The sequence below is a fragment of the Myotis brandtii genome, unplaced genomic scaffold (genome assembly GCF_000412655.1).
Source record: "Myotis brandtii unplaced genomic scaffold, ASM41265v1 scaffold475, whole genome shotgun sequence".
NCBI lineage: Eukaryota > Metazoa > Chordata > Mammalia > Chiroptera > Vespertilionidae > Myotis > Myotis brandtii.
The window spans coordinates 3,874,838-3,881,716 of NW_005368148.1; the positions used below are offsets into that span (position 1 = coordinate 3,874,838).

The 6,879-nt window shown below is 37.6% G+C and overlaps 1 protein-coding gene and 1 pseudogene across 3 annotated transcripts in view; both read right to left on the minus strand.

Annotated features, from left to right (window-relative positions):
• RNLS (renalase, FAD-dependent amine oxidase) overlaps positions 1-6,879 on the minus strand; it is a 219,044-nt gene that overhangs the window by 192,478 nt on the left and 19,687 nt on the right. The gene's annotated exons all lie outside the window — the stretch shown is intronic.
• LOC102263335 overlaps positions 313-6,879 on the minus strand; it is an 8,760-nt pseudogene continuing 2,193 nt past the window's right edge.

Here is a 6,879-nt window from a genome sequence, read left to right on the forward strand (position 1 = left end):
CAACGTGTCTGTGTACATGTCTTAACTCTTTTTCATCACGATGCAATTCTTTTGCTTCATGTTGACTTTGGCGGATTCTGGCTTTTCTCAATGAAAACAGATACTTGGACATGATCTGCAATTTAATGCTGAAACAGGATGAAACATATCCTGGAATTCCCACATATCGTTTCTTATTAGCATGTAGTATGTCATGCAAGTGACCCACTATGTCTGACACGTTCAACCCCTTTGGCCTTCAACAAGTAGCAACAAAATGAGAAGCACATGAACCTTTCTAGACTGTTCCAAGAATTAGTCTTTTTTGTTTTGATTCATTCAAATATTTATTGAGCAGATAGGGAGATACAAAGGTGTTTAAAACCTGGTCAAAGAGGTGAGGCAAATGCACAAGTAGAAAGAAAAATTCCCTGAACCACAGCAGTCAAAAGAAAAGTGCTTTAGGAGATAACAGGGCGATTGTCCTCAGCCTGGAAGGGGGCATGGGTGAGTGGACATTCAGAAAGGGGTCTGAGATTACAATAGAAGACTTCAGTCTGGACTGTTGATGATATTCAGTATGGACTATATCTGTCTCTCCTCTTCCTCTTTCCCCATCTTTGGGCTTAATTCACCAGTAGTTCCCAGGATTGTTCCATGTGCTTTTTCTATACTTGTTTGCAATTTTGCTTTAATGTCCTCTACAAAACCAGGTCCTTTCGGTATTTTAAGTTTTTTCCTGTTTTTTGTTTTGTTTTGTTTTTAAGGATTCTTGATCATTTGATATTGGCATTGATGGTTTTGAGTCTTTCCCATTCTGGTTTGATTTTTGTGCTGTTTTGGCTGCAGTATCTCATACAGATTTCTTTACTAGAGCTTTTTCTTCAGCTTCCTCATCCTCAAAGTCATCATCGTCATCATCATCCTCCTCCTCCTCCTCATCCTCCTCATTAACTTCAGCAGCAGTAAATTTTACTTTTTCTGTGGAATCTCGCTACCACTTCCAGGGGCAGAATGCTTTCCAGACATACTTAGGGATTTCACATCCTCCTCCTCTTCATCTTCTGACTCTGCATCTTCCTTCACAGCTACTAAGTGCTGTCCACTAATATGTACAGGCCCTGAACCACACTTCAACCATAAGACCCCAGCTAGTGTTATTTCAAAGCCACCAGAGGAAACCATTGGCTGTACAGACATTTTCAAAGTTGCCCGTGTTACTTTCATTGGACTGCCTTCATAATTCCTTGCCTCTGCTTCAACAATGTGCAATTCAACCTTTGCACCAGCCCTTAAACTGACTGTTCATAAAGACAGTTGGTGCTAATTTTCATCATTATCCACCTTAAAGTGATGATCTTTGTCGGCCTTTAGTTCACAACCAAAAAGATAGTTCTGGGGCCTCAGAGGGCTCATGTCCATATCCATTGAATCGTCCCTGGGGTAGTGGCACACACTTAAGTGGGAGAGAAGGCAGACAGAGATAAAGGACTTCTGTTCCCCAGGACAGACGCGCAAGATGGAATCACACCAGGGAAGAATTAGTCTTGAGAACACATTGTACTATCATGCACCAGAAATTAGGAAATTAGGGCAGCAAGATTTTGTTTATAAAAGAAAATATTCCTAACCTTTTTTTTTTTAGCTTGAGAAGACAAGTGACCCTAACAACAGCTCCTTCTTTAGCCTTATAATTTATATCTCTATATTCTAGACAAATCTGGGTCTGGGTCAGACTGACCCGAGGCAAGGAGAAATATCTTTGTTGTGCCACTCTGAGTCAATGTATGGTACTAACAAGGACTTCCTGTCTTTGATGTTTCTCTGGAGATTGTTTATGGGGAGGAAGTCTCGGTGGCTGGCATGCCTGTCTGGTGAACATGAGGATATGGGGAATCAATGGAACCTTGCACAGTCCACTCCAAGGACATGATGAGGCATTTCTGAGGATACAGAGTTAAAGAGGGGAGAGGCACCTTTACATTTTTCTTAGGGGATAATTCATGTTACTGCTAGAGTCTCTTTCCACTGAGTTTGTAATTAATTACAAGCCTTGACTAAAGATGGATCCCCATGATAGAAAAATTCAAGGTTTGCAATGAATGAAGAGCTAGCCCAGTGATTCCCAAAGTGGGCGCTACCGCCCCCTGGTGGGTGCTGCAGTGATCCAGGGGGGGCGGTGATGGCCACAGGTGCATTTGTTTTAACTTTTTTTGTATTACCTTTCTATTCTGAGTTCAATAAATAGTTTCATAATTTCAAATTTCAATGTTTCTAATTTACACCTTTCTTTACTATATTTTACGAAAAAGGTAGAAACATTAATACATATATCTTTCTGTTTAATTGCTATTAAAATTTAAAAAAAATTAATTTCCAGGGGGCACTGAGTAATATTTTTTTCTGGAAAGGGGGCGGTAGGCCAAATAAGTTTGGGAACCACTGAGCTAGCCCATCAGATTAATGTAGGCCTCCTTGACCATCTCCCCCCCGCCCCCACCCGAGTCTTTAAACCTAATATCTTGGAATCAGCTCTGAGAATGTAAGTGTGAGGCTGAACTCAAGTATGATTACACTGTGCTGCAGGCACAGGAGCTTTGGTGAGAAGAGAAGGAAGCCCAGGGAACCACTCATGTCACCAGGAGTGAGGAGCACAGATTTCCCTTTTGGGTTCTGTTTTGGACTCATTAGGTGTACTTAGAAAAATATGCTTTTAATTGCTTTCGTTTCTCCATCTAAAAAGACAATATGGACATCTTCCAGAGAGGGTGACATTCCCAGTTTCAGCACAAACTTATTTCTGTCACTGTGAAGTCTTACTTGGTGTGACGCCAATGATCCTGCAGTGAGGTCTGGGCATGGGGTAGAAAAGGTAAATGATTAACTTGCCAAATTCAATTGCTAGGAAGAGATGGGGCAATTTCAAGCAGTAAAAACAGCTATGCATTTAGAAACTATTATCAGGAGCACTAGACAGCACTGCATGATGTTCTGCAAACCACAAGTGATGTCAAAGCTGCGAGGCTGCTGGGCTGCCAGAGGCTCAAGCGATAATAGATGCTAAAATTACTGCTGAAGAAGCAGATTTGATTACAAAGAGACCCGAGAGCCGTGAAGCCCTTGGAAAGCTTCCCTCTGAGTTTTACAAGTAATAAGATAAACAGCATCTCCAACTGTAATCACAAAATATAATAAAAATGCTCTGGGCTCTCATAGGACTTGCAAGTATATCTCCCTTGAGTGATATAAAACCATGCTGTTCCTAATACACAACGATGAGGACAAAGTTACCACCAAATTGAGGTAATGATGGAGACATGGACAACTCTGTAAAGAATCTTTTTAAACTGATTTTAAAAGAAGTGGACTTGTTTAAATTGACCCCAACCTGTATGCTCCCACCTCTCAAACCTTTCCTTTTATCCTCATGTCTTGGTTATACAATCTGTTAGCTCAATATTTTTAGCCTAATTCCTCATGGCATTTGATTATCTGGAGCCTTCCTCCAACCCCCAGCATCCCTCCATCCTCTACCCCATTCCCCATTTTCATCCCCAGCTCTTACTATTTCCACCCTAGGTTTTGCCCAAAATCTCTTTCTTCTCACTTGTGAAGTGGAAAGTTCAGGTAATGATAACAGTGAGAAAAAATGAAAAACCTTATTGTGAATTTATTTCAATATTTTAAAAAAGCCTTCTAAAATTGGTCATTTAGGAGTTCCCCATCTTCTTCTGAAACTTCTTAAACAACACTTTATCCTTGCTTGTCATATATTTTATAATTTAGATGGACCAATGAGTTATCTACTGGTTGTCTAGTACAATCAAAATTATCTTTTTAAGAAATTACATCTGGTTCAGAAAGACACATTGGAGATGAAAGATGAAAAAGTTTAGAAAAAATGTCTGTGGAAAAGCAAACCTAAAATACACAAAGACATTTATTTAACAGAAAAAATTGGTTAAAATGTACTAAATATACACAAAAATACTTTATATACCTTATAAAATATTTTAAAATTAATTATAATAAAATGCAAGGCATACCACATGTGAAGTTTTTGAATGAATTAAAATGACAACAGAAGTAATCTTTGACCACTGGGTTCCAACAAGCTAGTCTATATGAGAACCAGCTTCTAAAATAGGTCTCAGTGACCTACTGATTATATGAAATCTGAATAACCAAAAAGAATTTGGACCCTCAAATAAAATACGTATTATTTGCTTTATTGGAGACACCATACATGTTTTGCTTTCCATTGGATAAAGTGATGGGATATTAAGAATGTGATTATGAGGACATTATATTCAAAATATTTATTTTCTGTTAAGTCTGAACAATTCAAGGCACAACATACAGTGTGGTCTCTAGCCAGGCGGCCTGGGCAGGAATCCTTGCTCAGATTCAGTCACTTACAAGCTCTGTAATTTCGGGAAAGTTACTTAACTTTTCTGTACTTCAGTTTCATCATGTAAATGGGGACAATAATGTTAGGATTGATGCTAGAATTAAATTAGTTAATATAATTAAAACACTTTTTACATGTTTATGTTTTAAACAAATGTCTATATGTTTATATGCACCTGGTCAATAGTAAGCACTATTTAAGTGTTAGCTATTCTTATTGTTTCCCCTTTCCCTTTATTATTCACGGAGAAAGGATATCTCTATATCCTGTTTGCCTCATTAAGAATGCCCAATGGAATGAGGAAGGACAAATATCTGCATATTTTCATCCTTTTTGACTGGTCTGTAGCAGAGATAAATTCACTCTGATATACCCTCCCTCATTTCTTTCTACCTCCAATATCTACCAGTTTGAAGAACTAAACTTATCAGTCTTCTCTGTTGTTTAACCCTGATCTTCTGCCTTTTCCCCATTTATTCCTATAATCGGCCCACAAAAAAAAATAACTCTGGTAAAATTTGGGTAGGAAAAAACCTTGGGAGGTATGTCTAATTATTTGGCTATCCACTAAAAGTCTGACTTACGCGAGTCTTTTCCAGGGTTCTTCTTCATTCTAACAATCCAAAGACAATTTAAAATGTCCAGTGTAGCATATAGGTAAGCAACTCTGACAAGAACAGATGCTCTGCATTGCTTGATTTCAAAATAACAAACCAAGGTGGGCCCCCGGATGACATGCAGCCACTGTAGGAGACAGCTTCAGTTCCTTAAGGGTATTTAGATGACCAGTGACTTTCAGTCTTCTTTCACGCTTTAGGTGGAAAATATCTCTATGGAAAAGATGTTCTCATATAAGAACATAAAAGAGTTTTGTTTTGAGTTTGATTTTTTTAGTAAATGGTTGGAAGACAGCATGCTGCTTGTATTGTACTGTGTAGAGTACAAAATGAACATTCCAATCTTATGACCCATTGGGGCCATGGGATAATGCCATTTGGCAGCTGTTGGATAAGGCTGGTAACACTCCAGGGTGTGCTCCCCTGGACACCTCTGCTCTCTGCTTTTTTGGGTCCCTACCATTAGCAACCTGCCTGGTGATGCCCCTCTGCTGCAGCACTGTCCTACTGTAAAGGCCCCCTTCTCAGCTAGAGCTGTTTTTCTGAACGCTGCTTCCCAGGCATTTCCCAACATAATGTGTATTTTCAGTGTAGCAAACCACTAAGATGCTCCCTATATCTTATCCCAAACTTTTATCTTCACTTTTCTAGGATGCTGACCAAAAACTTAAAGTAAACAGAAAAAGACTTTAATAAAAAGGGAAAAATATAGAGTCAATATAAATTCAATAGCACAATTCATCATTGTGTTAAAGAGCTGACAGTTTAGTTCCCAGGAACTTCATTTTGTCAAAAGACATCCTTTTTTTTTGTCAGTTACTACCATGATATATATATATATATACATATATATATATGTATGTATCATTCTGAGGTATTTCAAGAATTTGAACCTATTCAGTCATTCAATAAATAATTATTAAATAAAATACTATGTGTATGGGTATATGAAATGAAGTGTCTTAAATTTAGGGTTATTATTAAGAAAAAATATATATGTCAACTATAATGCCATTGAGAAGTAATTATAAAGTATATAGAATGTGGCATGGTAATTCTGTAATTACTTTCACATCAAGAATAAAAACTAAAATCCAAAACTACAGAATTCTCCAAGTATTGTAAGTATATTTGACTCCATATTCACTTTTTATATCTATCTTATTGTGAAGTCATTTTTAAGTGCAAAAGAGTATTTTGGCACTGTTGCCTATTCAAAGCATTTTAAAGCATTTATAAAAGGGAAAAATGCTTTGCTGATCTTTTTACCTGCTTAAGCCAGAAATAAAACTATGAAATTATAAAATACATAATGGTGACTTTTAAAAACATTGAACAGTTAAACTAAAGACAGAGTTCACCGATTTATGCTGATTGAAATTAAGTAAGGGAATTAAGTTTTGCCTTTTGTGATTATTGCAAGTAGACACTTTTTTTCTTACTTTCATATAAGAAACAAGAAATTCAATGAACACTACAATTGAGGAAACTTCTAATAATAAAAGTGTTTAAAAATAGTTGATTATTAGCTTCATGTTAGGGATAAATAGAAATTTTAAAATGCAATCCATGATTCAGAAAACTTATGTCATATGTCAATGATTAAAAATCCTATCTAATAAAAGACAAAAAGGGTAATTAACCATACCTCTGCTACGCTTCCCATTGGCTAATCAGGGCGATATGCAAATTAACTGCCAACAAAGATGGCGGCTGGCAGCCATGCAGCTGAAGCAAGCAGGAGGCTTGCTTGCTCCAGTGACGGAGGAAGCCAAGGTTCCCCGTCTGCCACAGCTCGGCTCTGAGCTCTGGAAGCAACAATGTTTCAATTATAGAAGCTAAACAAACCCCAGATACCTGCTTTCAGCCGGC